This window comes from Callospermophilus lateralis, chromosome 1 (assembly GCF_048772815.1).
Source record: "Callospermophilus lateralis isolate mCalLat2 chromosome 1, mCalLat2.hap1, whole genome shotgun sequence".
Taxonomy (NCBI): Eukaryota; Metazoa; Chordata; class Mammalia; order Rodentia; family Sciuridae; genus Callospermophilus; species Callospermophilus lateralis.
In genome coordinates, this window is record NC_135305.1 from 44,701,320 (window position 1) to 44,720,413 (window position 19,094).

The following is a 19,094-nucleotide window of genomic DNA, read 5'->3' on the forward strand; positions in this document are numbered from 1 at the left end:
CACAACTTCTAAAACTTCAGTGCAGATAACTGGTCATAACAGTTTAGAGGGAACACGGGAATCTTTTTTGCTGATATGCACATTAGAGGCACCTTTACATTAAACACATACTCACCTTATTTTAGAGCCATTATATTTTTGGATGTTTATTCAAGAAAATTTGATTTTTTTTCCTTTTTCCTTTGGTACTGGAGATTGAACCCAGGGGTGCTCTACCAATGTACCAGCACTAACTCACTAGCCCTTTTTTATTTTTATTTTTTTGAAACAGGATCTTGCCAAGTTGCCCAGGTTGGCCTTAATCTTGTCATCTTCCTGTCTCAGTCACTGGGATTACATGTGTATGCCACCATGCCACTCAAAAAAGTGAAAATTTATGTTCCCATAAAACCATATGCACTATTATTATACAGTAGCTTTAATTATAGATACTGTATTAAATAGCAAGAGTATTTAATGTTTCATAAGAGAATATTTTAAATTAAATAAATTTAATTTTAATTAAGTTTGTTTAATCCAAATTTAAAACCACTGCAAATTTCATTATCAGTGAATAAGTAAAGAAGATAAACAAACCAAAGAAACCAAAGTAACAAAGTGTTGGTGAACCCAAGGACATAGACGAATCTCAGTATCAATGTTTAGTGACAGAACCTAGAAATAAAGCATTGCACACTGCAAGATTACATTTATATATGTTTACATTTATGCAAAAAGTAATTATGATGACATAGTTGCCAGTGATTGCAGCTGATGGCTGATGGTAGAGGAAGGATGGATTATAGTGGAGTAAGGAGCTATTCCCATCTTCATTTTGCGGCTGTTTACAGCCCTGTATGCAATTGTCACAACACATTTAATTCTAAATGGATGTGGTGCACTGTTTATAAATTATGTCAAAATTAACTTGATAGAAGTTAAAAGGAAAGTTCAAATCTTTTTTAAAAAAAGCTTATATCCAATTATTCTTGCTTAGTAATCATTGCCATACATCCCAACACAGAAACACAGAAAAATCAAATAACTAATGATGATACTTCTGGTTATCAGTGATGAATTCTGCTTCCTCAAATGTTAAAGTCTGAACATTAGACAAGTGGCCCAGGCAAGCATACAAAGCAAGTTTTATTTAAAAAAGTATTAACTCAAGACTTCTTCCGGGAGGCAGAGGGGGCCATAGCTGATGTCCTGGTATCCCAAGAAATGAGAGCATCCTGCCCCTTTTATACATTTTAGGTTTTCTTTGTTCTCTTGCCCTCTTCCCCCTCCCCTCCCTTTTTCCTGTGTAAGTGATTAGGCCCAGGAGATGCTGGTGGGACGAAGATGAGAAGCAGGTGGGCTGGAAAGGCCAAGGTGGAGTGATCAAGGCAGGAAGGGAGCTGAAGCCCAGGAGATATTAATTAGCAGCTCCCTGTCTGCTCAGGGGGTGCTTCATTAACAACCTTCTGGGAGGGACAGTAGAGGCAGGTAATCCTGGCAATCAAAGCTCTTTGGAAGCGCTAACATTCCAATTTTCCAGGGTCAATCTCCAACTTCCAGGACCTAAATAGGCCTCCATTTTCTCAATCCAATCTGATCACCTAATTCTTACTTCAATGATAGCTGAGGTCTTTTGATATTTCATGAATGTTTTGTTGATAATTTATATGGGAAAAAACTTTTATTGAATATTATATTGTATTATATATTGTATATTTACTTACAGTTTCCACAGTGGCAACTATTAACTCATAGCAAGGAGAGAACAAAGACTATCATTAATATGATTTTTTCATAAGTTTAACAAAAACCATTAGAATAAGGGGAGAAACAAAGAACATCAAAAAGAGTGAAATCGAATAATAATTTGTGCAAAAATATTTTGTAGATATATTTTTAAAATAATGTAAAATAATCATATATTTAACACAAACACCAGAAATCACATAAAATATTAAAAATTCACCAAACTGAAATAAAATATATATGATTAAATCCCCTTAATAAAAATTTAAGATGAAATAGGTTGAATATTGAACACAGAATGTTCATTAACTCAAAAGTACTTTTCTAATGGAAAATTCACAAAATAAATTTAAATTATATATATAAAATTTGACAACAGAAAGTTTAGGTTTGCAATAATGTGAAGTTATATAAAGCAATTTTTAATATACTGACAGTACATGACTCTAATGTCATTTTTTGCAGCCAATCCTATTTTAATAATATTTATAATTGTCCTAAGATCAGAAGAAGAGGGATCCTACAGAGTAAGAATCCTAATTGAATATAAGCAAGAAGTGAATCTCAAAACCTGAGATGGTTAACTTTGTGTTAACTGTTTAGATTAATATGAACTACTGATTAAACAAAATGTAGGTTAAATCACACCTCCCTCTCCAGATCCTGGGACTGTCCAGGAGATGGCACTAAAGCACTTTGTTTTATAGTCCAGACAGCAAATCTATAAGCCACAGGTTATTTTAGTAATGCATTATATAATACTGAGTGAATTAAACAACCTGTTGGGTCCACATATAATCTACAACAATTTAACACACACATTGAGATTATTATTTCTTTTGGTGTGTATTGAAAATGTGACATGTTCTACCTTGGTGTTATATGACTTTAATGAATGAGCTCTTTCATTTTGCAATTATGTTTAAGAAACAATCTAATCTTATAAAAGAAAGCATAAATATTTCTGAGTCAAAATGTGAGAAGTTGCAGTATTTAATAAATAATAATAAACTGTGACAATGCCAGGTAAGATCAAATTTGATATCATATACATTGGTGATTAAATTTAGAGTTACTGGAATTTTATCTACTATTTTGTAATATTTGTGGATTTAATAAATATATACATATTTCTATATAAAAATAGTCATATATATGAAGGAAGAAATTCTGACTTTTTCACATCAATAAGATATGGAATGAAATCTTGCAATGATATAGCATTAAATTTTTTTAAAAATGTTTTTGCTTTCTTATACAATTGTACTATATTCTTATGTGATCATATGTATCTATTTCCTTGCCAAAGCTATATGAAGGAAATTGAATGCTTATTCATTAGTATGACTCAGAGAAATATTTATTAAGCATTAATTTTATATCAGGCATTATGACACTAGTTGTATAAAATGAGTAAAAATAATCATTGATCTTGAGGAACTGAGAGTCTTATATAAGGTCAGTGTGTGAAGTTATATTAATTTAAGGTTTTTGGCAATGTTGAGGCCTGAATAAGGAAGGTTTGTTGTAATTTTTAGAAATTTAAAAGGTATCCATAGAAACTGTTTGAGGTCTCTACAGTTGTAGTTATGTTCAGAGGAAATAGTGATTACACCAAGAACAATAATCAAGAACCTTCCCATAAAAAGCCCAACTTTACTGAAAATAAGACTTTGCCAGAACTTAGCTCTGACACTAAATCCCCATTAAGGAAGAAAACCCCTGGAAGGGAAAAGAAAAAAAATATATGTACACACACACACACACTCACACACACACATACACACACACACACATACACACATATCAGTAGGGATCAGGCTTTCAAGGAAAATAAGTCAGGAATGCTGTGGCCAGAGAGAGGAAAAGGAGACTAAAGGAAAAAAAAAGAAAAAAGAAATCCTCAGGGCTATACACTTGGGTAGATCACAAACTGAAGACAGAGGCCCAGTGGAATACTGAGATTTAATCAGAGGGCTTTATCCTTCCCAGGAATTATTACCACACTGCCAGGAGTCCAGGAGAATAACAATGGATTGCAGCCCAAAGAACCACAAGATGCAAATGCTTTGAGGAGTGCAAGAGAGCACAAAGTGCTGACAAAAAAAAAAAAAAAAAGGACAGTGTAGGAATTGAAGCTTCTGGCACCTGTAGCTATAGTCAACATTAAACACATATTAGCATGCATTCTTACATTAACAATCTATTTATCTCATCTCTGTTATCCATACAGTATGTCCAACTGTCAACAACAAAAACAAAAACAAAAAATCATTAAGGCATACCAAAAAAAATTACATTGAGATTCAAAGTCATCTTGGGAAATAAACTCATTTATGACATGGAAGTTAGAATTTCCAGGCAGAATATTTAAAAATCTATGATTATTTTGGTAAGAATTCTAATGAGGAAAAAAAAAGTAGAGAACCTGTAAACAAACAGATAAGAATAGATGCAAATACTCTTAAGAAAGAATCAAAGGAAATGCTAAAAATTGAAAATTATAGTAGCAGAAATGAAGAATATCTTAGATAAATGTACTCATCAGTGATGTGACATGGCTAAAAAAAGAATCATTGAACTTGAAGATAGGTTAACAGGAATATCCAAAACTAGAATGCTAAGAGAATTGTTGCTGTCAGATCTCATGAACAATATTAAAAGAAGTTCTGTAGGCACAGTGAAAACTGTGTATGTCAGAGACCTGGATCTAAAAAAAAGAAAGAGAAAGCATCAGAAAAAAACAAAAATCATAGTGTTTCCTTATTCTTAATTGATTCAAACATAGTAAATTAATTCTATGATAATAATTATGCAAAGTAGTACTAGTATCTATTAAATGATTCTGATGAATAGACATGCAGAAGGAATGATGGTGATATCACAAAAATTCAGCATGATATATACATTTCACCTGTGTGTATTATTCAACTATATAGTAAAATAATTAAAAGATGCACTGCCGTGTTTGGAGCAGAATTTGTTGCATGAAATGAAATTATACTACTTAAAAATATGTATTGTGAGCTCTAGGGAATCAACTAAAATTATTTTTAAAAAAACATTTCTAACCTAAGTGAGCAAACATGCTAATTTAGCATAGAAAATGGTCATTTAACCCAGAGAAGACAGAAAAAAAAGAAGAAATAATAAAATAAGAACAACTCCAATGAATATAAATCTGTTACCTATATATCAGTAACAGACTGACATATTGGTATAGTAATTAGTAATGTATAAAATAATTTTAAATGTCAAAATTAGTTATGTATAAAATTATTTAAATGTGAATGTGTAAATAACAAGAGTTGAAAGACATATTATCAACTGATTAAATAAAAAAACAATTATCTATTATCTAAAAGAAATCTACTTAAATATGAAGACTCAGAGGATAAAAACAATGAGTTGGAAGAAGTTATAAAATGATATACTAATTGAAAGCTTAAGGAGCTATGCTAATATTATAAAGGAAGATTTTAGAATAAGAAATATTATCATAGACAATGATGGGCATTATATAATGATAAAAGGAGTAAGAACTCTAAGAATACGTAACACTCCTTAATATATATGCAACTAATATATATGCAAGAGCATAAAATTATGTGAGGCAGGGACTGGGTTCACAGGTCAGTAGTAGAGCACTTGCCTGGCACATGTGAGGCACTGGGAACAATCCTCAGCATTACATACAAATAAATAAATAAAATAAAGGTATTGTGTCTTGTCTACAACTAAAAAATATGTGTGTGTGTGTGTGTGTGTGTGTGTGTACACACACACATATATGAGACAAAAGCTGATTAAGTTGAAAAAAATAGACAATTCACTATTACGGGAGATTCCAGTATCCCTGTTCAGTAATTGACAGATCCTACAGGCAGAAAATTAATAAAGATACAGTTCACTTGAACATCACTGTCAATCAATTTGATCTGATTAACATAGAGTTACATTATGACTCATCACTTTTACACACACACACACAATCTGTCTCTCACACACACATACATACACACACACATACACCCCTAAGAGAAGTGGTAAATGTCCATACAAAAACTTATTTACAAATATTCATAACTGCTCCATACCACAATAGCCTAAAAGTTGATACCCAATAAATTTGTTTTGGTTGTGTTGAATAAATAATTTATTTAAATAACTAAATAAAATGTGAAATGTCTTAAAATGTAATATTATTTTATAATAAAAAGAATGAATTGCTAATATGATAATGATACAACACAGAGGTACCTTGAAAACTTTAGGCTAAGTACAAGAAATCTTGTTATGAAGAATCTTGATTTGTGTGATTCTCTTAATGTAAAATGTTGATAATAAGTAGATTCATAAAGTTCCTAAGTATCTTAGTGTTTTCCTATGTCACGGGTATTGAAGATATAGAGAGTGTTACTGATAGGAAGTATGAGGATTTAAAATATTTAAAATTAGTTGGTCATTGCCACAACTCTGAATGAACCAAAACACAATATTTGGTGATTTTTTTGTGAAATTAGTGATATATTTCTCAATAAAATTATTTTATTTATATGTTGTTTATCAAGTAGCAATTCAATCATTCTCTTTTGATAATGTTGAAAACAAATACAAAGAAATAGCATGAAAAGTAAAGGCTGAGATTTGGAAAGCAACAGATATTTGCCACATGTAGCCATTTAAATTAAAATTACTTAAAATTAAGTAAAATTCAGTTCCTCGGTTAAACTGTCATAATTCAAATACCAGTAACCACATGACCATTGGTTAATATATTTGACAGTGTACAGTTACAAAAATTTTCAGTATTGTAGCAAGTTCTCTTGGACCGTTCTTACAGAGAGGATCAAGTCCAAACTTCCTTGTCTGGCACAGACCCTTTCTGATATGTGTCCAGTGCACTTTTCTAGCCTCTGCCTGTAATGCAGCTTTTCCAGGTGCCTGACTATACAGGCTCCTCTCTTCAGTGCAAACTTTTTCCAGGCACTGTCTTTCCAAATATGTTCCCACTTTCTATTAAGAAAACCACTTATCTTCCATAATTTTACTCATGCTATGCCTTCACTTTGAAGGCATCTCTGACTTCTAGAAGCAAGACTCATTATTCTCATATATATATACTCTCATTATTCTTTGCATATGTATTTAAGAGTACACCTTTACATTTACTTTACATTAATATGTTAAACTTTTTTCCTTTAGTTGTGTGATTCTAGGATGTGTACTTGTTTTTATCCCCATAGTCTAAACGTCTATATGGCTCATATTCATTAGAAATCTATCAATCTAAGAATATACATTTCTGTATCAGAGCATTTTAACTTTTCCAAAATAGGTTATATTATAGTATTACACATTTTTTTGTGTTTATTTTTGGAGTTTACAGAGTATAGACAATTCTAAACTTATATATGAGTACTACTCCAAAAGTTTATTATTGAATTCGTTGTTTTGAAATGAATATTTCTTTTCCTATAAAACTGCAGCTCTAAATAAGTAAATCTCAAGATAGTCAAACAAAGTTCATTGAACATGTAATTTCTTAAAATATGATAATTAATGGCATATTTGCAAATCTACATCTGATAAGGAGTAAATAATCCAGAATATATGAATCAATGCAAAAATTCAATAGCAAAATAACAAACAGACTGACTTAAAATGGGCAATAAACCAAATAGACATTTTCTTTCAAAAGAATACATAGAAATCACAGGCTAGTATTTGAAAACATGTTTAAAATCACTAATCATCAGGGAAAGGCAAATTAAAACTTCAAAAAGAATGTCACTTCAATGGAAATGGCTACTATCAAAAAGACAATGCTAAATTAAGGGGAGGATATAAAGAAAAGATCTCTTGCACACTTACAATCATTATTGAAAGTGATATGGAGGTTCCTCAAAAAACTAAAAATAGGACTGCTGTATGATCCAGCAACCCCACCACTGGTTATATGTCCAAAGGAAATGAAATAAGTATTAAAAAGGTAACAACTTCTCTATGTGTTTTGATTGAATTTTATCAGAAACACATCTCTATGGCTTTTGAACTCCTATAGGCTATGGAAGAGGTAAGAAATGTGCAGGAAGAGAAAGGGAGATATGGTCTCTTTCTTACTAAGATATAATACATGGGTTGCAGAAGTATTGCCATTCTGTGAAAACATTCCAGAAATGTAGCTCTACTGAGTAAGAATCTTTGTCTTAACAAGATTCTCAAGTAAGAAAGTCTTGGGTTGGAATTGTAGCTCAGTGTTAGAGTGCTTGCCTCGCACGCATGAGGCCCTGGTTTCAATCCTCAGCACCACATAAAAAATAAACAAAAAAAAAAAAAATAAAGATAAAAAAAAGTCTTTTGTTCAAGAAGCATTAATGATCTAAAGTAGTTTTTTTCTACAACTCTTTTATAACTGTATAATCAAATGAATGTATTCCTGTGAATATCTATGAAGAAAAAAAAATTATTCAGGAGTACTTATTTTTTATAAGTATCAATTTGTAAACAGAATATTTCTCCTTCACAGAGTTGAGAAAGAACTCAGGACCTAGGCTCTTTTACTCTCTATTGGTATGTGAGCTTCTTGTAATGCTAAAAATGCATTTTATAAAGATAAAGTGCTTATAGAAATATAAAATGCATGACAATTATTTTATTTAACACATTGATTTTTGAAGGAACAGTAACATCTTACAACTAATTCAAATCACACACACATAAACAATCAGGAAAATTGAAATAAAATTACAAGTCAATGCAGAATGTGATCAGATATACAAGACACTTGCCAATTTCATCAGAAATTGACAAAATTATTTTTATGTCTACAAGATGAATAATTAATGTTAATTATAATTTTTATATTACAATGCAACTTATATACAGTAAGAATCCTATATAATGAAGGAACCTAAAATGGTAAGGAAGTAGAGCACCCTTTGATCAATCTGTCCATTTCAAAGTCACAAGTTTTCCTCATTGTAAGTCAGGGAATATGCCTATGATCATTCAAAAACTTATAAATTTAAACATGATTAAAATTGCTCAATTTAATTTAAAAATAAATAATGATAATATGCACTACTTGTGCTTATCTTTTTTGTGTACTTAAGAACAAAGTATTTGAGACGTCATGGTTAATTAAAATAAGTTAAAATGTGTAACAATGGTTGTTTATCAAAATTCTAATAAGATACTTTTTTAATATTGTAAAAATGGATATTAACTTTATATAAAGTTTTCTAACGAATATATATTTGATCTATGAATATACACATACATACACATAAATATAGTATTATGGTTTTTTATGATCAATATGTGATACATTTCAGTTTTATTTCACAGAGATTCAGTTGACATTTATTTAGGCAAATATGCCCAAATAAGGCTGGTGTTGTGGCTCAGAGGTAGAGCACTTGCCTAGTATACATGAGGCACTGGGTTTGATGCTCAGAACCACATAGAAATAAAATAAAGGTATTGTGTCCACCTACAACTAATAAAATAAATATTTAAAAATGTTCAAATAGCTAAATAGAAACAAACAAACAACATAACATCTCCTGAATATGTGTTGAATGTTTGTGAAAATGATGACAATCTGAATTCAGAAATACATGCATTCCTGTCTTTGGTACAATTAGGGCATATTTATTTCATGTTATCTACAGATTGAAAAGAACTTTGAATACCTGACTTCACTGTTTTCTAGCTGATATTCTAAGGACTTTTAATAAAAATTAGCAAAGCAAAACATAATAAATAAATGGTATCTTCTAGTTCAATTTTTACACAAGTTGAGATATATTTCTTTCTTGGTACCTCATTACTCTTAGAATCAGCAGGCTTTATACAGATGAGTTATTGGAAAATACCTTACCTAACCTTTATTAATATTATTCATATCTATTGAATTATGTTTTGAATTTTCTAGAGGGAAATTTAACCTTGAAAGAATATGTGCTGAATGAGTTTTTTCATGCAAACGTCTCCAAAGACGGAAAATAAATAAATTATAACTATAAGCAGAACAGAAAAGGAAGATCTAAAAATAACTTTCATCCTTTGAGTTACATTATTAATATTCAACACTTCACTATGCTTTATTTGGCCTATTACCTAAAAAAATTAAACAATATTAAAAAATGTTTAAATAATATTAACTGAATAATGGCACAAGGCCAAAGTCTTTTGACTTTTAACTGAAAACTAAACTTAATACAAAACTGAGTCAAATATGAGAATTCCAATTTTTTATGAAATATTTTTTGCTGATTATAGGTTATTAATGTTTTTGTTAAATAACATTTTTCCTTTTGAAAATAACAGACATGATGTTGAATTTATTTAAGATTTTATTAGGTATACCTATTAATATACCTGTGATGTAAATGGCTACCATAAGACACATGGTTTCAGAATGATGGTTTGTTAACCATCTTTGACCAGATAAATTAGAAGTTCTCATTATAGTACAGACAAATTTCTAAAGCATGACAGGATTTCAGAATTAAATGTGCCCATAATTACATCCCATCATTATTATGTAGTATTTATTTTCCTAACTAAGGCATTCCCAAATTCAAATATTCCAGCGGTTTTTTTTATGGTTTTATCCTCCATCTGGCATCAAAATGCTTCTATAAGATTCCTCTTTTCCTGGCTTATTTCTCCCTTGTGTTGTACTCTTTTGGCGGTACACTCAAGTAATGAAACTTAGACCTGTTTTCCCTGATCTTACCCAGTGTCTCCCATATTCCTATCTTTTATGATACTGGTCTCATAATCTGAACTGCCTCATTTTTTCATCTCTAATTGAAACTCTACAAACACCTTACAAATATTTTCATAAAAGTCTTATCCTTAGTCAGAATTCACCCCATCACTGGATTGCTTTTACTCTCTTAAGACCTATGCTCTGTCCCCTACAAGTTTGTCAGAGTGACCCTATAGATATGTAACTGATCCCTTTAAATGTTGGCCCTACCTCCTCCCCTGTTTTGCACACAGTAGAATCTTTACCTGTAATTGTTTAATTGAATGATACCAATTTGATCACTAGGAAAATCCAGTTATATTACAAAGATTGATTTAAGTCTGTTAGCAAATAGTCCTGAGAGTTCTCTGGGGCTTTTATACTTGTTTTTCACAGTACCCTTTGCAGTTATTACTACTCTGGCTTAAAGAACATGTTTATAAATATCCATTTGGGGAACACCCTTCTTAACTTCAGAGTAGGGTAGACAAATTAAACGTCCGGAATCACTCTGTGATCTGGGCAACAAAACCTCAGAAATGCATTTGATTTTGAAGAAGATCTTGTTTAATTTAAGGGCTACTGATTGTATCAATATGCTTACAGAAACTTAATTTTGTCGCATTCTACTTTGCATAAAAATATGAAAGTACTAATTATATTAATGAGAAAAGATCTTTGGAGAATTAACAAACAGATAAAGAAAATTTAAAGTTGAATTTCACAATTACAAATTTCTATTTCTAAAGTATCTAAAAGTACAATAAAAGTTGTCTTTGTTCTGAAACAATATATAGTAGTTTATACTTTTCATAGCTTTATACATAATTAGACTTTAATAAATGTTTCTTATTTCGTGCATATTATTCATTTCATCTTGAGAATAGTTGATTATGTATGCGGTGTTTTCAATTTCCACTTTTCATAAAAGAAAACTATTTGTAAAGAAATAAAGTTATTAAGCTCAAATAAATGTAACAGTAAATATTGAAAGTAGGTACACTTAGGTGTGCTGTTGAAAGTGTTGTCCCCAGATGGGAAGCTTTAAAGCTATTTAGAAATACGTGAGAAGTGCAGGTACCCATTCCTGATGTATTCATTCAGAATCTTCATTTTAACAAGGTGTCCAGGAGGTCCCTTTGCAAATTAGAATTTGAGACATATATAAAAAATATCATCACTTTTTTAAAATTGGGAATAAATAATGGACAAAAAGATCTGAATAGATATTTCTCAAAAAAGATGTATACATTGCAGTAAGTATATTAAAATATTCAATATAATTATTCATCAGGGAAATGTAAATTAAAATGACAATGAGATATCACTTGACACTAGTTAGACTAGCTTTACTCAAAAAGGCAAAGATTAACAAGTATTGGTGAAGAAAGAACTCCTGTTACTGTTCATGGGAATGTGGATTAGTATTGGCATTATGAAAATGGTATTCAGGTTCCTCAAAAATTCTAATAGTAGGAATACTATATTATCCAGCAATCCCATTAACAAGTATATATCTAAAGTAGTTAAAATAAGTACGTCAAAGATCCGTCTGAATTTTAATGTTTATTGCAGCGCTCTTCATAAAGTTTAAGATATGTTATCTACCTGGGTGTCATAGGTTGATGAATGTGTGAAGAATATGTGGTATATATATGCACAATGAGACACTTTTCAGCTTTAAAAAATAAGGAAATCTTGTTGTTTTTGACAATATGGATGAACCTGGAAGACATTCTAAGCATATAAACTAGAGAAAGACAAATGCTATACAATTCTACATATATATGAATTCTAAAGGGTTGAATTACTAGGATTAGACACGCGAATGGCTACTGCATATGGAGTTAAGAAAAAATGAAAAGAAGTCAGAGAACAGAAAATTTATTTAGGTAGGAGAAATACACTCAAGAGAAAACAATTGAAAAAAATGAAATATAAAGCAGAAATCATATATGGTGAGGCTAACAGATGAGTAAACAGTTGCCTTTGATAAGATAGTTTGTCACAATTCTCAAGAAAAGTACATTCCAGCCATGGGACTATTCAGGGAAGCACCAGGGTTATTAGTAGTCAGAGGGTACAGGGGAAAACAGGCAAGAACCCTTATTGTGGCTTCTGTCAGAAAGACAAGGGAAGGCTGGATAAGTAATTTAGGATTGCCAATTTGAATAAATTTAGGAGCCACTGAGAGGCAGAGACTGCTTCTAGCTGTCTAGTATCAAGCCCTAGGGTGATTAGGCTGGAATATGAGTCCAGTAAAGGAATTGATGGGTGTGGGTTCTTGATTGGTTTGTAAAGAAAGGCATGGTCTTTAATAGTAAATAAGTGTGTTATTTACTCTGCAATATGTGAAAAACTAAGTTTTTCTAACTTTTTTTTTTTTTTTTGCCAATTCTTGGTATTTCAGAATTTCTAATTCTAGCTATTTACATAGTAGCATTTGTTTGCTGTTTTACTTCATTTTACTTTTTAAATTGGTAAATTTTATTCCTTGGAACAGGTTTATTTATAGAAAAAAGTAAGTAAGCAGAAAGTATAGAGTTTCTACATACCCTCTCCTTACACAGAAAGTTGGCATACTAATAATATCTTACTTTTATGTCATTCATTTGTTATAATTGATGACTTATAATCGAATCAATGCCTTTTATTAAAGTCCATAATTTATAGTAGGCTTCATTATTGTTATTGTATATGGATTTCTAATTTTGTTTTTTTTTTCCTTATACTATTTTTGATTAACTTTTGTGTTGGGAATTATTGCCTAATAATTTTTTTTTGTCTTCTCATTTACTTTTGGAAAGAGTTCATTTATTTTTTTTTAAAAAGTACACTGGTATTGTGGATTTTACATTGTCCCTTAGATTTTTTTATTGTTATCATATTTCACCACAAGAATCGTCATCACTGCATTCACATATTCACAGGTGTTTCATACATCCTAATCTTGCACCAAAGACAGTTTAGTAATACCTGTTTCTTAAGTAATCCCAGCACAATTAAAAAGAAAAAAACAGTTTCACATAATAGCCACACCTATATTTAAAAAAAATTTGGCATAAAATCTGTGATGATTATGCTGTGAGATATGGTAATTATTTGTTCCCTTGGAGACTATTGAGTTTTGTTGCAGAGTAAAATGAAATATAAAGGCAGGGACAAAGCAGCCTTTAGTCTAGTCAATTTAATCTTATTACTGAGTTGATTCCCTCCTTAGAACTCTCCTGACTGCTCTGTGCATTACAAGGTGTGCCCTCTCTGTTATTGAGGACACAAGCATTTAGCTTTGTTTTTGTTCTGTCTCCCTGCTCTGGAGTCTGGTAACTATCTCCTGAAGTTAGTGGGAGCAATTGAGGGTCTTATTTAAATTTTTGCATATTTTTAGAGACCACAGTCCCATATTGCCTCTCTGTCAATGGAAAATTACAAAAATTTCTTATATTTTTGGTGTTTCTGATTATTATTACAGGAGGACAATTTCTAAATCAGGTCATAATTAATGAGTGGAAGAAATAAAAATACTTTTATTTCTATGACATATCTTGTGGTTAAGGCTGTTCTGCAATATAAAGATTTTTTTGGAGTTTATTTTGTAATATAATACCAAATAAAACATAATATTAAATCATATGAGCATAATGTTTAAGCCTTATAGCAAGATATATTAATTATTTTATAGTAAAGTTGGAAAATATTCATATAGATTAAGACACTTTGGAGAGAAAAGATAATTGTGTTAAGTGAAAATATTAGATTAAAACAGACTGGGTAGCTCTGTCAGGGCTTCTCAGGCATTTCTAATACTAAGATATACACTATGCCAGTAAGGTAAGGAAGGATAACTATTAATGTGGCCAGTTGTCATTACTCAAAGCAATCATTAAAGGAATATTATGGGATAGGACTTCTTTTCCATACATTAATAAATAACCATTAAATAAAAAGTATAGGATCAAAGATAAAAGAAAGTTAATTTGGTTTTGCAGTTTGCTTTTTCTCCCCAGTGCTTAGCAGTACATTTTTGTTAAAAAGTAAAGTTAAATAGTGAGAAAGCAAAAGGCAAGAAATTCTGATAACCTTGTAGCAGCTTAGGGAAATGCAAAAGAAAATTTATTTAATCCTTTGTAAATTTTGAATGGGTTATTTACACCCACAAATTTTTATATGAGGTTTAAGTTTTAAATATAAACATTATATATCTCAAAATAGTTAATGGAAGGAATTTCAATTTCCTCACCCAAAAGAAATAAGGTGATAAATATATTCCAATTACCCTGAGTTGGTCAATACCCAAAGTACACATGAAATAAAAGGCCATTTATATCTTGTAAATATCTACAGACATTATATGTCAATCAAAAAGTTATAAAAATGTTTAAAAATAAAAATGAAACCTGTTTTCTAAGAAATAAAAAGTAAAAATTAGCACTACGATATATATATTGCCTCAAGCTAAAATTTCCCTTTCACTATAAAAAAGAATTATGTATTTTCTTTATAGAAAATATATCATTCAATATTTTTATATTATTTTTAGCTCATGTATTACCCTACTTTTACTAATTTATCTTGGTTTTTAGTATTTCATTATTATTAGTATATTTTCAAGAATAAAAATGTGCCATGCCAATTTAAATTTGTCATAAGAGAGTAATTTGTGTGGTACAGAAAATATATTATTATGAAAGAAATAATAACTTGTTTGGTTATAACTACATCATGGCAAATGTTCTATAAAGGATAAAATGTCGTTAAATACAAACTATGAATATATTATTAAAACAGAATATAAACACACCACATTAGTCTAAGTTGTTCTCATAACTTCCATCAGAATCACCCTGAGTCTTATAAAACAGATTGATGAGTGCTGAGTTTCTGATTCAGTTGCTCCCAACTTGATGTCATTGGTCTAGGGAGCACACCTTGAGAACTAAGGTTAGAAACGCATTTCTTTTGAAGCCATGTAGCAATGTGTCATAAATATATCTGATGTGCATATACAAATATTTTGGTTAGTAGGCTTTTTTTCATTCAAAGCATTGGAATAAATAATAAATTAATTGATTAAAATAATGACAGAAAATGTGTAAACATAGTTTTGCAAAAGAAGCAATAATAATGCAAGGCTCCAGAATTGTTTATAGAACTACAATGTTATCACTGTATTAAATAATTTCTAAGTAAAAATGACTTAGTCTCAGAGGCATTAACATCCAAAGGTAATTCAGAATAATATGTAACTATTGCATTCTTAATACAACTCATCTACAGCAAAAATTTTTCTCCTTGAAATAAAGTCTTGAAGATACATTTTATTTTGCTTCTATTCCCCCTCCTCCTAACATTCACATTAATACTTTTTCAATTTTTCTGTCACTTTTAAGAAAAATGTTATCTTGTATCTCATTATATAATTTTTGAACTTTAACTTTCTTTACAAGATTATGTATTAGATTAATTGGCATAGAACCGCACATCTTTCATTTCATTCAAGTATGCCTGATATAGATATCTCAAAAGGATAATTGAAGAAGAAATTAATTTTCCTTTTGGGGGTATTTTTCATAACCAGAACTTAATAAAAGCTAGGATTCAATTTTAATTACATGAAAATTATTTGAAATGAAATCTATAAAGTGATGCCAAAAGCCTTGCTATAGAAGAGTGACTTTCTCATTTAAAAAGTGCTATTAGCTCTCATTTCCTATGAGATCAAACTCAAACTTTTCATCCCTGTCAAACTAAATTCACATTTCCTCAAGCTGTCCTACTGCGCTTTCAATTATTTGTATCATTCTAGAGGTGCTGATTTACAAATTCAGCAAATCATTGCTCACTTCTGCATAATTTCAAATATATCTTTGCTTCTTTTTACACATAGAATGTTATCTTTTTTTCCATTTCATAAACATAATCTGCAGTTAATAGAAGGATTATTTCCAGTTCTAAATGCTCTAAGAAGCATACCTTGATAATTCTCAAGAACTTGTTTATTTCTCATCTGACTCTGCATAGAAATTATTTTTCTTAATATATATTTAAAACCTAATGGTAATATTTTTACAGGTCTTATGTTTGCTGTTTTTCTAATCTCTCATTATTTCTTATGTATTATAGTCTTCCATAGGAATCTTTCTCAAAGTCAGGTATTATACTAAATGTTTTTTATGTTCTATAGAGTTCCACAAAAATAGCAAAATTAATAGTCATTCCAAAATCTTATACTAAATTGAATTAGGAATTAGCCTTCTCAAAAAAAAAAAAGACAGATGAATCAGAATCATTTGTCATTAAATGAATGTATCCAGTATGTTGAAATGGAATAAAAAAATGGGCTTAACAAATGTTATGAAATATGGGTGACAGGGAGAAGGACTGAATTTCTGGAGTTCATTGTTTTTAGTTTGTAGAAGTTTCTTTGTAGATTTTCAAAAGCAGAAGCTATTTCATTTTTTGAAGTCATTTCAGTGTGATTCTAAAGGGGAAGTAAAGGGGTATTTGCTAGTAATCCCTCAAATGTCTTCTATTTCTGCAACTATATGCTTTAAAAGAATTTCAGGACAGCTATTATTCTTGTAACAAATGGAAGGTAGTCGAATTTAAAATGGTCAAGGTTACTTCCTGTGTATTATGTTTTTCCTCTAAAATCATTCTACAGTGTGTTTTTGCATCCAGTATATTATTGTGTGATCACACAAAGAAGATGTTAGCAACGTCTGTCACTTACTGTGACATCAGTTTATTTTTATCATGTCACCTGTAATAATATTAAAATTTTAATTAAAAGAGTAATTATTGCTAGTGAATGCTCATGAATAAAAACTATTTTCTATTTGAACATAATAAAAGGATCACCAATATGGAAATGATCTTGCAGAGTTTTAATGACTTTGCTTTCTGCTCTTTCTTCAAATTATTACTTTCTAAATAGAATATTATGGCATATGATATTTGGTCAAATTTACTGAGTTCGTGTTTGCAAAAATTGATGATGCTAAAAGTTTGAGTCAAAAGGAAATAACAATTAACTTTTTTTCATAATAAATTTCAAGTAAAGGAAATTACTATGTATGTGTGTGTGTATATATATATATATATATATATATATATATATATATATATAGTATATGTGTGTGTGTGTGTGTGTGATAAACAAAATGTTCTATACAATTGCACATATATGGGGATCTTCCTGGCTAATTTATTATTTGTTGTTCATATATTGTTATTCCCAAGATATTAGAGTCTATTCGATGTATACCCACAACTGAAAGAAGCCACGATCATGATTCTCACATATATGTTCAAAATATCTTCTTTAGGATCTTGTAGTGATTCCAAATATTTCATAAAAGCCACATGGAGTTTTTGTGTTTGCTTATGCTATGCCACAAACTTTCAATAAAGGATTATCATATATTATAACTAGTATTGTGTACTTTTAACATTAAAGTTTGTCATTATATTGCTGTGAAATATATTAATAAAAATTTTGATGTGTGGGTTTCATAGTAGGAAGGTTGAGCTCTGTTAGGGAATTCTAGCTGTGAATTGTGTAATGTTCTAGCTCTTATGAGGCTAAGTTCTCATAGCACTCTATTTCAAAGATTGTTATTGCAGAGAGCACAGAGAGGGATGGGCTAACTTAACATCTGTTGTAAAATATGTCTGGGAGCTAACAAAGTAAGGAAGAGAGTATAGAGAAACTGCACTTAAGAGTAAGGGAATATAGTTTGGTGGCAGAACACTACTTAATGAAAAGAAATAATTGCCTTTATTGTATAATAAAATATCTTTTTTTCACACTGCAACTATTTATATATTTTATTTTTTTGTATTTCAGGTATACAACATAATACTTTCAGGTATACAACATAATACTTTGACATACATATGTATGTAGAGGAATTATTACCATAGTCAAGCAAATTAGCATATTCATAATCTCACATAGTTTTCTATTTTTGTGTGTATGGTAAGAACACCTAAAATGTATTCTATTAGAAAATTTCTATTATAAAACACAATATTATCAAATACACAGTACTCACACTCCACATAAGAGGTCTATATTTCTTCTTCTTTCATAATTGCAAATTTGGGCTCCTTTGGCTTCCATCCTCTCACTCACCCTGGTAACCACTGGTCAGTGTTTCTACACATTTTCTTTTAGATTATACACATACATGAAATTGTGCAATATTTTATATATAAATGTCTTTTGTTTGGCAAATAAGACATTGGATCATTAGAAAAACTTTTATGCAAATATGAAGGTAGTATCAAAATGAAATTAAATTTAAAAATAAGTTTAGTTTTTTTCTCTAAAATAGACATCTGAGGATGCTGGCAAAGAACAATTAATAAAAATTATTTACACAAATAATTCCATGCAGTTAAAGAAATAATTTTTATTTTTTTTTAGAAAACTATGATGTAAAAATATAAATATTTACAACACAAAATCAACATGAGATTTCACATCTTTGATCATAATTTGAACTGTTATTTTCCCTATTCTTCATAGTTTTTGTAAATATTTCAAACCACATTACAAATTTAACTAAATTTATATCAGATTTTGTTCAAAGGTACCTGAAAA

At 30.0% G+C, this 19,094-nt stretch overlaps 1 pseudogene; it reads left to right on the plus strand.

Annotated features, from left to right (window-relative positions):
* The window catches only part of LOC143397457 (phosphatidylinositol N-acetylglucosaminyltransferase subunit C-like), a 136,411-nt pseudogene that overhangs the window by 47,858 nt on the left and 69,459 nt on the right, over positions 1 to 19,094 (plus strand).